This window comes from Mesoplodon mirus (assembly GCF_964341445.2).
Source record: "Mesoplodon mirus genome assembly, chromosome: 16".
NCBI lineage: Eukaryota > Metazoa > Chordata > Mammalia > Artiodactyla > Ziphiidae > Mesoplodon > Mesoplodon mirus.
In genome coordinates, this window is record NC_138992.1 from 57,595,416 (window position 1) to 57,610,811 (window position 15,396).

Here is a 15,396-nt window from a genome sequence, read left to right on the forward strand (position 1 = left end):
GTTTCTCTGTAGGTAAGATTCTTTCCCTCCAGCTTCTTTCAAAACTTTTTTCTTTATCGTGGTTTTCTGTAGTCAGAAAATAATATACCTAGATATAATTTGTGGCCAGGGGAGGGAGTGTTGTGGTCATTTGTCCTGTTTGATGTTTGCTGATCTTCCTGGATCTGCTGTTTGGTGTCTGACATGAATTTTGGGAAAATCTCAGTCACCTTTTTTTTTTCAAATATTTCTTCTCTTCCTCTCTTTCTTCTCCTTCTAGTATTTCCATTACACATATGTTACACCTTTTGGAGTTGACACACTGTCATTGAATGTGTTATTTTTTGTCTTTGTTCTCTTTGCCCTTCAGTTTTAGTGGTTTCTATTGAGGTATCATTTAGCTCAGATTCTTTCCTCACCTGGGTCCAGTCTACGAATAAACCCATCAAAGGTATGTTTCATTTCTATTTGGCATTTTAGATCTCTAGCATTTCTTTTTGGTTCTTCTTTATCATTTCTATCTCCCTGCTTACATTGCCTGTTTGTTCTTGCATGCTGTCTACTTTAGCCATTAGAGCCCATAACATATTAATCACTGTTCTAAATTTGCAGTCTGATAATTCTAACATCTCTGCCATGTCTGGATTTGAGGTTTGTGGTCTCTTCACATTCTGTCTCTAACCTTTTGGTATGCCTTGTAATTTTTTTCTCTGGATAGCCAGACATAATGTACTGTGTAAAATAAACTGTTGTAAGTAGGCCTTTAGAAATGTGGTGGTGAGGTATAGGTGGAGGGGAAGTTTTCAATGGCCTTATGATTGTCAGACTTTTAGTGAAATTTTGCCTATGGACTGTGAACTTCACATGTGTTTTCCATCTTTATTGGCCCTCTTAGGTGGGACAGGATGGGTAGGGTGAGCTGGAGGTAGGTATTTTCCTTCTCACAAATGGGTGACTATACCTGACTGGAGTTGGGTATTTTCCTTTCTTCTAATCAATCAGAAGTTGATAATACCCCAGCAGTTTAAGCTCTGGTTACCTAGTTTCCCCTGTGGGCAGGTCTTCTTAAGAGAAACTGAGTTACCCTGTCATAATTTAAAATACTTACTTTTCCTCCACATATTGGAAGGATGAGGTGTTTTTTTTTTCTCTGATATTTATGGGGAGCACCTAATAGTAATTTGGAGCTAAACTCACAAAAGTATGGGTGTCCCCTTTTGGTGGGGTCCTGAAGTATTTTACTCTCAGAGTTGTCCATATCGAGCCTCCAGGAATTCATCAATTATAGTCAAGTTTTCATACCCTGACATTGATTCCTGTGGTAGTTTCTGCTTCCAAATCTGTACTCTGGTAAGACATGATTCCCCATAATCACCTGACTCTCCAATCTTGGGTGTAGGGGTCTGCCACATTTCCTCAACTCTCTTATGGATCCAAAAAGAGTTGAATTTTTACTATGCTCAGCTTTTTACTTGTTTTATGGACAAAGTTTCTACTTCCAAAATCCTTATATGTGGAACCAGAAACCAGAAGCAGCAGTATTCTACTTTTTTTTTTTTTTTTTAATGTTCAGGACTCTGTTGATTGAATAAAATGTTCTGTATTTTTACTATGCTTTTCTTTCAGAAACATATGTTATGTTTTGAAAGAGGCATATGGAAATATTCTATTAATATTATATATTAAATTAAGTGTTCTTTGTAATTCTAATAGTAATATATCAGATACTTTAGTGCATACAAGTTAATGATTTCTTCATACATTATGCCTTTTATACCATATATTTATATGAGTTTTATACAATATTTCTGTCTGTCTTGACAAATAGTTTTACCCTTATATTCCACTTTTTAATGTTATATTGGACTGCCTGGTTTCATTATTTTTATTATTTTATTATTTTTTTGCAGTATGCAGGTCTCTCCCTGTTGTGGCCTCTCCCGTTGCGGAGCACAGGCTCTGGATGCGCAGGCTCAGCAGCCATGGCTCATGGGCCCAGCCGCTCCACGGCATGTGGGATCTTCCTGGACCAGGACACGAACCTGTACCCCCTGAATCAGCAGGTGGACTCTCAACCACTGCGCCACCAGGGAAGCCATGCCTGGTTTCTTTATGATTGCATTTACTTTGTGTTTCCCTGCTGAAGCCTTTATTTATAACTTTCTTTAAATATATATATATATATATATGTGTGTGTGTGTGTGTGTGTGTGTGTGTAATTTTAGTGTTTTTTAAACATCTTTATGCTTTCTATTTGCAGAATAATGTGTCATAATCAGAACCACAAAACCTTAGAGCTTTTTACAACAATAATCGCTTATTTATAACTCATTAATTTTGTGGCACAATTCAGTTATTCTGACGTATGGTTGGCTGATCTCAGCTGAATTTGTTTATGTGTCTGTAGTCAACTACACATGAGTGAGAGTTCTTCAGATTTTGTCTGTCTTTTTTTTTTTTCCTCATATACCTAGGGATCTTCTCTCCATTGGCTGATCTAGGATTGTCTCTCCTGGAACTATCTGGGGTAACTCAGCTTGTCTTATGTGTTTCATCCTCCAGCAGGCTATCCCAAGCATGTTGTCTTGTCTGTAGCTGATATGTGATAGCAATCAAGGGGCAACATGCAACACCTTTTGTGACCTAGCCTCAGATCCTGGTACACTGGTATATGTAAATGAAGTTACAGATTCACGCAAGGGGGAAATAACCATGCCCCCCTAACCATACCCTCTTGGTATGGACATAGAAAAAAGTAAATAACTCAAAAGATTTTTATAATCTATAGTAAACATAGAGTAGAATTTTGTATCAATTAAATATGACAATATATTTCTTTTAATGGGAGCATTCAGCTTGATTTTATGTCTAATTTTTATTTTTAAAATTTCTTTTCATTTACTTATTATATTATTTTATTGAACATGATAGCATCTGTTATTTGCTTTCCATTTTATAATTTGTAAATTCTACTGTATTTTTCTACTGTATTAGTTTAGTGGTCATAATCAAGCACTTATCTTGAATAGTATATGAAATTAAAATACTAATTTCCCCATCAAAACATTCTGTTTCCCAGTGCTTACCTCTGTCTTCTCACTTGCAGTTTCCCCCATCTTGCTGCCCACCTTTTTCTTTCTTTTTTATATTAACTGATTTAGTTTAGTACTCTCATTTCTGAACCCTACAGTTTTCTCTGCATCTTGGCCCTTTGATTTCAAGAATCTGTATTAACACATTTACACATTAAATTCAGCTTATAGTTATATTTGTTTAATTGTATAGATATGTGGTTGGAAAAGAGTAAGAGAAAATGATAGAGGAACTGCAACAGAAGGATATTTTGAATAAGGAAATGCTTCAAGCCTCACCCTTATTTATATTTTTTTCTGCTTTCTGTATCTTCTGGTCTGTTCTGTGATCCAATTTTTTGTTTGTTTGGTTAGCACACTTTGGTAAGTACATTTTTCTCAGTAGTTAATATATACTCTTATATAATGCATTTCTGCTTATAATTTCCTGATAGTTGAAAGGTATCCTTATTTTCAGCTTGACAGTTATTCTCTCCATAGTTTATAGATGTCATCCCCATCATCTCCAGGCCTAAGAGTTGCAGATGGAACTTCTATGCTGATCTAATTATTTTTCTTGAACAAATAATTTTCATTTTATTTTGAAAGCTTGTGAGTTTTTTTCTTGGTTTTAGGGTCTGAGAATTTTACTACTAAATGCCTAAGAGTGTGTTTTCTCATCAAAACCTCTGCAGTTTTGTTAAGATTCTTCAGTCTGAAGTTGAGTACTTTCTTTAGAGTATTCTCTTTTTTTTCATTGCTTCCCTCTTTAAATTGATCTTCCAAAACACTAAGGATCTTAATGATGGTTATGTCCTTCAATTTCTTTTTTTTTTTTTTAATTTATTTTATTTTTTTGCTTTATAACAAATTTAATCAGTTATACATATACATATGTTTCCATATCCCCTCCCTTTTGCGTCTCCCTCCCACCCTCCCTATCCCACCCCTCCAGGCAGTCACAAAGTACCGAGCTGATCTCCCTGTGCTATGCGGCTGCTTCCCACTAGCTATCTACCTCACGTTTGGTAGTGTATATATGTCCATGCCGCTCTATCACTTTGTCACAGCTTACCCTTCCCCCTCCCCATATCCTCAAGTCCATTCTCTAGTAGGTCTGTGTCTTTATTCCTGTCTTACCCCTATGTTCTTCATGACATTTTTTTTTCTTAAATTCCATATATATGTGTTAGCATACAGTATTTGTCTTTCTCTTTCTGACTTACTTCACTCTGTATGACAGACTCTAGGTCTATCCACCTCATTACAAATAGCTCAATTTCATTTCTTTTTATGGCTGAGTAATATTCCATTGTATATATGTGCCACATCTTCTTTATCCATTCTTCCGATGATGGACACTTAGGTTGTTTCCATCTCCGGGCTATTGTAAATAGGGCTGCTATGAACATTTTGGTACATGTCTCTTTTTGAATTATGGTTTTCTCAGGGTATATGCCCAGTAGTGGGATTGCTGGGTCATATGGTAGTTCTATTTGTAATTTTTTAAGGAACCTCCATACCGTTCTCCATAGTGGCTGTACCAATTCACATTCCCACCAGCAGTGCAAGAGTGTTCCCTTTTTTCCACACCCTCTCCAGCATTTATTGTTTCTAGATTTTTTGATGATGGCCATTCTGACTGGTGTGAGATGATATCTCATTGTAGTTTTGATTTGCATTTCTCTAATGAGTAAAGATGTTGAGCATCCTTTCATGTGTTTGTTGGCAGTCTGTATATCTTCTGTGGAGAAATGTCTATTTAGGTCTTCTGCCCATTTTTGGATTGGGTTGTTTGTTTTTTTGTTATTGAGCTGCATGAGCTGCTTATAAATTTTGGAGATTAATCCTTTGTCAGTTGCTTCATTTGCAAATATTTTCTCCCATTCTGAGGGTTGTCTTTTGGTCTTGTTTATGGTTTCCTTTGCTGTGCAAAAGCTTTTAAGTTTCATTAGGTCCCATGTGTTTATTTTTGTCTTTATTTCCATTTCTCTAGGAGGTGGGTCAAAAAGGATCTTGCTGTGATTTATGTCATAGAGTGTTCTGCCTATGTTTTCCTCTAAGAGTTTGATAGTGTCTGGCCTTACATTTAGGTCTTTAATCCATTTTGAGCTTATTTTTGTGTATGGTGTTAGGGAGTGATCTAATCTCATACTTTTACATGTCCCTATCCAGTTTTCCCAGCACCACTTATTGAAGAGACTGTCCTTTCTCCACTGTACATTCCTGCCTCCTTTATCAAAGATAAGGTGACCATATGTCCGTGGGTTTAACTCTGGGCTTTCTATCCTGTTCCATTGATCTATCTTTCTGTTTTTGTGCCAGTACCATACTGTCTTGATTACTGTAGCTTTGTAGTATAGTCTGAAGTCAGGGAGCCTGATTCCTCCAGCTCCATTTTTCGTTCTCAAGATTGCTTTGGCTATTCGGGGTCTTTTGTGTTTCCATACAAATTGTGAAATTTTTTGTTCTAGTTCTGTGAAAAATGCCAGTGGTAGTTTGATAGGGATTGCATTGAACCTGTAGATTGCTTTGGGTAGTAGAGTCATTTTCACAATGTTGATTCTTCCAATCCAAGAACATGGTACATCTCTCCATCTATTTGTATCATCTTTAATTTCTTTCATCAGTGTCTTATAATTTTCTGCATACAGGTCTTTTGTCTCCTTAGGTAGGTTTATTCCTAGATATTTTATTCTTTTTGTTGCAATGGTAAATGGGAGTGTTTCCTTGATTTCACTTTCAGATTTTTCATCATCAGTATATAGGAATGCCAGAGATTTCTGTGCATTAATTTTGTATCCTGCAACTTGACCAAATTCATTGATTAACTCTAGTAGTTTTCTGGTAGCATCTTTAGGATTCTCTATGTATAGTATCATGTCATCTGCAAAGAGTGACAGCTTTACTTCTTCTTTTCCAATTTGGATTCCTTTTATTTCCTTTTCTTCTCTGATTGCTGTGGCTAAAAGTTCCAAAAGTAGGTTGAATAAGAGTGGTGAAAGTGGGCAACCTTGTCTAGTTCCTGATCTTAGTGGAAATGGTTTCAGTTTTTCACCATTGAGGACGATGCTGGCTGTGGGTTTGTCATATATGGCCTTTATTATGTTGAGGAAAGTTCCCTCTATGCCTACTTTCTGCAGGGTTTTTATCATAAATGGGTGTTGAATTTTGTCGAAAGCTTTCTCTGCATCTATTGAGATGATCATATGGTTTTTCTCTTTCAGTTTGTTAATATGGTGTATCACGTTGATTGATTTGCGTATATTGAAGAATCCTTGCATTCCTGGAATAAACCCCACTTGATCATGGTGTATGATCCTTTTAATGTGCTGTTGGATTCTGTTTGCTAGTATTTTGTTGAGGATTTTTGCATCTATGTTCATCAGTGATATTGGCCTGTAGTTTTCTTTCTTTGTGACATCCTTGCCTGGTTTTGGTATCAAGGTGATGGTGGCCTCGTAGAATGAGTTTGGGAGTGTTCCTCCCTCTGCTATATTTTGGAAGAGTTTCAGAAGGATAGGTGTTAGCTCTTCTCTAAATGTTTGATAGAATTCGCCTGTGAAGCCATCTGGTCCTGGGCTTTTGTTTGTTGGAAGATTTTTTATCACAGTTTCAATTTCAGTGCTTGTGATTGGTCTGTTCATATTTTCTATTTCTTCCTGATTCAGTCTTGGCAGGTTGTGCATTTCTAAGAATTTGTCCATTTCTTCCAGGTTGTCCATTTTATTGGCATAGAGTTGCTTATAGTAATCTCTCATGATCTTTTGTATTTCTGTAGTGTCAGTTGTTACTTCTCCTTTTTCATTTCTAATTCTATTGATTTGAGTCTTCTCCCTTCTTTTCTTGATGAGTCTGGCTAATGGTTTATCAATTTTGTTTATCTTCTCAAAGAACCAGCTTTTAGTTTTATTGATCTTTGCTATCGTTTCCTTCATTTCTTTTTCATTTATTTCTGATCTGATTTTTATGATTTCTTTCCTTCTGCTAACTTTGGGATGTTTTTGTTCTTCTTTCTCTAATTGCTTTAGGTGCAAGGTTAGGTTGTTTATTCGAGATGTTTCCTGTTTGTTAAGGTGGGATTGTATTGCTATAAACTTCCCTCTTAGAACTGCTTTTGCTGCATCCCATAGGTTTTGGGTCGTCGTGTCTCCATTGTCATTTGTTTCTAGGTATTTTTTAATTTCCTCTTTGATTTCTTCAGTGATCACTTCGTTATTAAGTAGTGTATTGTTTAGCCTCCATGTGTTTGTATTTTTTACAGCTCTTTTCCTGTAATTGATATCTAGTCTCATAGCATTGTGGTCGGAAAAGATACTTGATACAATTTCAATTTTCTTAAATTTACCAAGGCTTGATTTGTGACCCAAGATATGATCTATCCTGGAGAATGTTCCATGAGCACTTGAGAAAAATGTGTATTCTGTTGTTTTTGGATGGAATGTCCTATAAATGTCAATTAAGTCCATCTTGTTTAATGTATCATTTAAAGCTTGTGTTTCCTTATTTATTTTCATTTTGGATGATCTGTCCATTGGTGAAAGTGGGGTGTTAAAGTCCCCTACTATGAGTGTGTTACTGTCGATTTCTCCTTTTATGGATGTTAGTATTTGCCTTATGTATTGAGGTGCTCCTATGTTTGGTGCATAAATATTTACAATTGTTATATCTTCTTCTTGGATCGATCCCTTGATCATTATGTAGTGTCCTTCTTTGTCTCTTCTAGTAGTCCTTATTTTAAAGTCTATTTTGTCTGATATGAGAATTGCTACTCCAGCTTTCTTTTGGTTTCCATTTGCATGGAATATCTTTTTCCATCCCCTTACTTTCAGTCTGTATGTGTCTCTAGGTCTGAAGTGGGTCTCTTGTAGACAGCATATAGATGGGTCTTGTTTCTGTATCCATTCAGCCACTCTGTGTCTTTTGGTGGGAGCATTTAGTCCATTTACATTTAAGGTAATTATCGATATGTATGTTCCTATTCCCATTTTCTTAATTGTTTTGGGTTCGTTATTGTAGGTCTTTTCCTTCTGTTGTGTTTCTTGCCTAGAGAAGTTCCTTTAGCATTTGTTGTAAAGCTGGTTTGGTGGTGCTGAACTCTCTCAGCTTTTGCTTGTCTGTAAACGTTTTAATTTCTCCATCAAATCTGAATGAGATCCTTGCTGGGTAGAGTAATCTTGGTTGCAGGTTTTTCTCCTTCATCACTTTAAGTATGTCCTGCCACTCCCTTCTGGCTTGTAGAGTTTCTGCTGAGAGATCAGCTGTTATCCTGATGGGGATTCCCTTGTGTGTTATTTGTTGTTTTTGCCTTGCTGCTTTTAATAGGATTTCTTTGTGTTTAATTTTTGACAGTTTGATTAATATGTGTCTTGGCGTATTTCTCCTTGGATTTATTCTGTATGGGACTCTCTGTGCCTCCTGGACTTGATTAACTATTTCTTTTCCCATATTAGGGAAGTTTTCAACTATAATCTCTTCAAATATTTTCTCAGTCCCTTTCTTTTTCTCTTCTTCTTCTGGAACCCCTATAATTCGAATGTTGGTGCGTTTAATGTTGTCCCAGAGGTCTCTGAGACTGTCCTCTGTTCTTTTCATTCTTTTTTCTTTATTTTGCTCTGCAGCAGTTATTTCCACTATTTTATCTTCCACCTCACTTATCCGTTCTTCTGCCTCAGTTATTCTGCTATTGATCCCATCTAGAGTATTTTTTATTTCATGTATTGTGTTTTTAATCGATGCTTGATTCATCTTTAGTTCTTCTAGGTCCTTGTTAACTGTTTCTTGCATTTTGTCTATTCTATTTCCAAGATTTTGGATCTGGGAAATAGAATCTTGGATCATCTTTACCATCATTATTCTGAATTCTTTTTCAGGTAGAGTGCCTATTACCTCTTCATTTGTTAGGTCTGGTGGGTTTTTATCTTGCTCCTTCTCCTGCTGTGTGTTTTTCTGTCTTCTCATTTTGCTTATGTTACTGTGTTTGGGGTCTCCTTTTTGCAGGCTGCAGGTTCGTAGTTCCTGTTGTTTTTGGTGTCTGTCCCCAGTGGCTAAGGTTGGTTTAGTGGGTTGTGTAGGCTTCCTGGTGGAGGGGACTAGTGCCTGTGTTCTGGTGGATGAGGCTGGATCTTGTCTTTCTGGTGGGCAGGTCCACGTCTGGTGGTGTGTTTTGGGGTGTCTGTGGACTTTTTATGATTTTAGGCCACCTCTCTGCTAATGGGTGGCGTTGTGTTCCTGTCTTGCTAGTTGTTTGGCTCAGGGTGTCCAGCACTGTAGCCTGCTGGTCGTTGAGTGAAGCTGGGTGCTGGTGTTGAGATGGAGATCTCTGGAAGATTTTCGCCATTTGATATTATGTGGAGCTGGGAGGTCTCTTGTGGACCAGTGTCCTGAAGTTGGCTCTCCCACCTCAGAGGCACAGCACTGACTCCGGGCTCCTCAATTTGGGATGATGTGTTGTCTATTCATGTATTCCGCAGATGCAGGGTACATCAAGTTGATTGTGGAGCTTTAATCCGCTGCTTCTGAGGCTGCTGGGAGAGGTTTCCCTTTCTCTTCTTTGTTCTCACAGCTCCTGGGTCTCAGCTTTGGATTTGGCCCCGCCTCTGCGTGTAGGTCGCTGGAGGGCGTCTGTTCTTCGCTCAGATAGGACAGGGTTAAAGGAGCAGCCTCTTCGGGGACTCTGGCTCACTCAGGCCGGGCGGGAGGGAGGGGCACGGAGTGCGGGGCAAGCCTGCAGCGGCAGAGGTCGGCGTGACGTTGCACCAGCCCGAGGCGCGCCGTGCGTTCTCCCAGGGAAGCCGCCCCTGGATCCCGGGACCCCGGCAGTGGCGGGCTGCACAGGCTCCCGGAAGGGCGGTGCGGACAGTGACCTGCGCTCGCACACAGGCTTCTTGGCGGCGGCAGCAGCAGCCCCAGCGTCCCACGCCTGTCACTGGGCTCCGCGCTTTCAGTCGCGACTCGCGCCCGTCCGTGGAGCCCCTTTAAGCAGCGCTCTTAATCCCCTCTCCTAGCGCACCAGGAAACCAAGAGGGGAGAAAAAGTCTCTTGCCTCTTCGGCAGCTCCAGAGTTTTCCCGGACTCCCTCCCGGCTAGCTGTGGCACATTAGCCCCCTTCAGGCTGAGTTCTCGCCGCCAGCCCCAGTCCTCTCCCTGCGCTCTGACCGAAGCCCGAGCCTCAGCTTCCAGCGCTGCGCGCCCCGGCGGGCGAGCAGACAAGCCTTTCGGGCTGGTGAGTGCCGCTCGGCACCGATCCTCTGTGTGCGGATCTCTCCGCTTTGCCCTACCCAGGTATGTGGGGAGTTTCTTGCCTTTTGGGAGGTCTGGGGTCTTCTGCCAGCGTTCAGTAGGTGTTCTGTAGGAGTTGTTCCACGTGTAGCTGTATTTCTGGTGTATCCGTGGGGAGGGAGGTGATCTCCGCGTCTTACTCTTCCGCCATCTTACCCGGAAGTCCCTCCTTCAATTTCTTATTAACATTTTTAACTTGAAAATACTTTTTTAAGTTCCACAAAGATGTTTTTCCCTTATGTGTACTAGACCTAAATCTCTTAAATACTAGTATCACTTTTGTTATTTAGGTTTACATTTGCCTCTTCTAGTAGATCTCCTTTTTATGGAACTGTCCTAATTTTTACTTGTTCTTCCTCTCTCTAGTTTATGGGCCTCATTTTTTTTTTTGGAGTTCTTATTTTTCTCATTGGTTCATTGATGTCTGATCTAGCTGTTAGGGAACACTAAGTAAAGTCTCTGTCAAGGATGGGGGAACCAAGGTGACCTACACTATTGTGTACTGGGGTATGATAGCAGACAGGTCATTTGCCCTCTCTTCAGACAGCAGGAAGAATCTTCTGGTCTTCTTTTAGATTAAAAGACTGAGATCATCTATTCTGACCCTCCTTGATTCCCTGGACAGTTTAGAGAATAGTTAAGATGTCCTTTATCAACCTTTCCTTGGCAAATCCAATGGTGTCCATTGGTCAAATTCTCACCAAAATTTACCTCAAGAAGATCCTTGCCACTGGGTTCCCTTTAATTAGTTTCCAAAGATTCAGAGATTTCAGAGCAGAGAAAAACAGAAATTATTTTCTCTATTGTACTCTTTATGACCCAGCTATCTCTCTGTTCTAGTGACTGCTTGGTTTACTAGAGGGAAATACCTTGTAGTTGAAATAGGAGAGGGAGAATAAAGATGCTTTCAGATGTCTTCTTAGAATCTCCATCACTGGAGCCAGCCACCTGTCATAATAACTCCAAAAACTCTTCATGTCCCATGGTACAAATGCAAGTAGCATTTGAGGAAATCCCTGAAAATTCATTTATCTTACTGTTTCTGCCTTCCTGGCTGCAAATTTTGGTTCCCTCCTTTTGGGATCTCTTGTCCTTAGGTGTAAGTCTATAATATATCCCTCAAAGGATTGTTATAAGAATTAATTAATGCAAGAAAAATTCTCACATCAGTACCTGCCATAAAATATGTGCTCAAAATGTTATTATCATTATTATTCTATTCACCCAAAATATGAACGTATTTATTACACACTTGAAAGGCATTGAATAAGCACAAATATTGGACAACATTCTTTCTGTGTTTCCTGTACAAACAGATATATATAGATAGATAGATAGATAGATAGATACACAAAATAAAAATTATTGAAAGTGCAGCAATGCATGGAGTTGGCAAAAAAGTATAACATATATTCCATCAGTTATCACAATTACATGACTTCAAAGCCATCTTCATAATCGCCATAACTGAAAGAAAATGGCTATTGTGTGACTTGCCTATAGAGAGTAATATGCTATAAAAGTATAATAGTGGAGCTGAAAGTTGTAAAGAGTCATAGATATTTTGTGAGAAGACACAAGTAAGCATGGTTGGATATCACTGTTGCTTCACACACACACACACACACACACACACATGCATGCATGCACATACATACCCCATCAATAATGCCCAGAACTGTAATGGGTAGGGGATTGGTAGTCAAACCATTCCCTTAGGATGATAGATATATTAGCAGTGAAATCCTGATTTGAATTTTTAAGTGCAGCCTTCAAATCTATTAACTTTCATTTCTAATATCAAATTTTTAAAGAAGACAAGAAAAGATCAGCTGAGTGTGAAAAAGGTCAAATGAAGAATTATCTTAAAATGATGTTTTTATGATTATAGCCATGTTTAATAACTTCAAATAAAGAATTATCCTCCATTTGATGTTTTTAAGACCAAGGCAGTGTAAAAACATCATTTTAAGATGACGTTTTTACAATCAAAGCTATCTGTAAAAATGTCAGGTGAACAACTCAATGAATTAAATGTATCTAAGGATATAAAAATAGGTTAAAATGTCCAGTGAAGCATTTCATTGACATTTGATTTTTTTCATAAAATATTAATCATAAAAATGCAGTACTTAGCATGTTATTATCTATAATTTTGTTAGCTGTCTTGTCTGTAGAAATGATGAATAAGTCAATGTTCTTCTGATCTGTCTAATATCAAAATAATGGAAGATAATTTGACCAGCATCTAAATATTGAAATACATGGAGTAATTTAAAATTACCTTTAAAAGATAGAATTAAATGATAAAAAGAAGATATATAGAAATATGCAATTTTTCTATTTAAAATATATTTTATAATTTTCTATATTATTATATATGTAAGAACAAAGAATGAGGAAGGGGCCTCCCTGGTGGCGCAGTGGTTGAGAGTCCGCCTGCCGATGCAGGGGACACGGGTTCGTGCCCCGGTCTGGGAGGATCCCATATGCCGTGGAGTGGCTGGGCCCGTGAGCCATGGCCGCTGGGCCTGTGCGTCCGGAGCCTGTGCTCCGCAACGGGAGAGGCCACAACAGTGAGAGGCCCACGTACTGCAAAAAAAAAAAAAAAAAAAAAAAAAGAATGAGGAAGATATGTCACATATTTCTTATACAAATTATATTTCAAAAATTCCCAGTAGAAGTAAAAATTATACACAATTCTCTCCTTCTTTTCTTAAACTTGAGGTTTCATGGGGATATGCAAATGCAATATGCATTCTGGATGGTTGCTGCCCAATATCAATCTCAAATATCTGTCTATAACATCATTCTTTAGTAAAACTTTTGACATTGATTGAAATTTCTATATCTGTGCTAACCACTAGTGTCATGTGGTTACTGTGCACATGAAATATTCCCTATATAACCGAGGAAATGAATTCTTATTTAATTTCATTTTAATTCTAAGTTACATTTAAATATCTAAATGTGCAGGCTTATAGGAACTAATCTTTAGTCTGTCAAGTGATGTTAATTTGGGATACAGTCCAATTCTACACTCAAACTCTCTGATTATGGAGTTTCTAGTAATGTGTGAAGTCAGGGCAAACTTCTACCATGTGAAATAGCAAATGCCATTTGGCTAGTATAGTTTGATCTAAAAGTAGGACCATTAAAGTAGATTGAACACCTAAAAATAGGTTTTCAGGATTAAGTCTGTACAGCACAGTGTTTTTCAAAGTGATTTCAATGACATATCTATACATTTTTCATAAAAAAATGGGTTCTACAGGTTTACTTACAGTGTCAAGAAAAAATTTAAATTTATCATAAATAGCCCTAACCAGATTTTTAGATGGGCAAATGTATGCAGGTGCATGTGCACACACACACACACACACATGAGTGAATAACTAGAGTTACCATTTAAGCCTCCTGAATTAGAAATTATTGTTACTCGAAAGAGTTCTTTATTTTTTTCAGTATTGATGACATGTTTCCATTAAAGTTCTTGAAATATTGCAACTAATAATTTCACTTACCTAAAGTGTTTTACATTTTAGGAAATCTTTCTTCATGTTTTATTGTATTTGAAACTTAGAATAACGAAAAGGGCGAATTTTAAAACTTTTTTTTTTCAGGTGAAGACATCAAAATCTGAAGAAATGAAGGCAAAGTTACCATGAAGAAAAAGTCACCAATGGTGATGATGATAATGGTAACAACTGGCATATATAAGGCTTTCAAATCTGTAATTATACCTAATGCTTATGTTCTTCCAGGAGATTGAGCTCTTTTGTTTACTACTCCTATTTAATAGCTATGAAGCAGACATGTTCCATTCCAAGTCGCTACTGGTTGAGGTTAGAATCCAGGTGTCACAACTCCCTGCCTAGTGGTGATTCTAAGAAGTGGACAAAGACCACATGCAGATATGCAATACTAGAAAACAGAAAACAGGTTTGGCTGATTGATTGCAAATGAGTTGTAAAGGATTACTATATATCAAATATGACTGAAAGACTGATGCTTTGTTAAGGGGTGAAGATGAGAGGAGTACCAGTGATAATGGGAAATTTAGCATAAGGAAGAAGTTAGAGAGCATATAAGAATCATGCCTGCCTATGTCATCTTGAATTGTAGTTATGCCCCCTCATCAGTTTTTTATTTCTTTATTTTTTTAATGCCCTATCGAATGCATCATGACCCTATTCTATCCACCTTGCAGAGAGGCTGGACAACCTTAGAGAAGACTGTTTGAGCCATCTTTTGCCTGATGCTGACTTTTATTTGCTTTCGCCTCTACCTTTTCTCCGTTATTACCCCTCTTTATTGTTCTCTGACATAGTAGGTCAGATACCATTTTTTGAATTCTTACTTCTCACCAAGGATTTTTTCTCAAGCACTTTGTACTCACTATTTAATTTACTACTTCCAACAAACTTGTGAAGATAAACATTCACATTTTTATAAAATTTATAAAAATAAAAGCCTTGCAAAAATAACATTTTTTTGCTCAAATTCTACGGATGAATAAACTAAGGTAAAGGGTATATACTGCCCTTCCTAGAGATAAGTAAATGATGAATTTTTAAATCAGAATGTAAACATATATATGACTATTTACAAAGTCCCTGCCCATAAAATTATGTTCTAAGTGACATGCTAATAAGCGATTGCTCTTTGATTCTTCCATAAGTCCATGTCCTTAACATTGACTCAGTAGAAAACTATCAGATTTCTTAAAAACTGTAAATAATTAATGTAAACTCTACCAGTGTATTGAGTATAAATCAAGACAGGGGTTTTCAAACAGATTGAATCAAAGGCATTATGTCCACTTCAGAACATTTAGAAAACAAACAAATATCACGTAATTGTAACCTACACATAAGAAAGTGTCCTTCCCTCTCTGGCATTTTTACAAGTGCCAATTAAAATCTGCTCCCCTACTGATATGCACTCACCAACACAGAAGAGAGCATCCCACAGGAAATATTCTCCAGAGAAAATTCTTCTTAAGTTTATATTTTATGGAAAAAAAATTGATTGTTTATATCAGAAAGGGATTTTTCTTAACCTT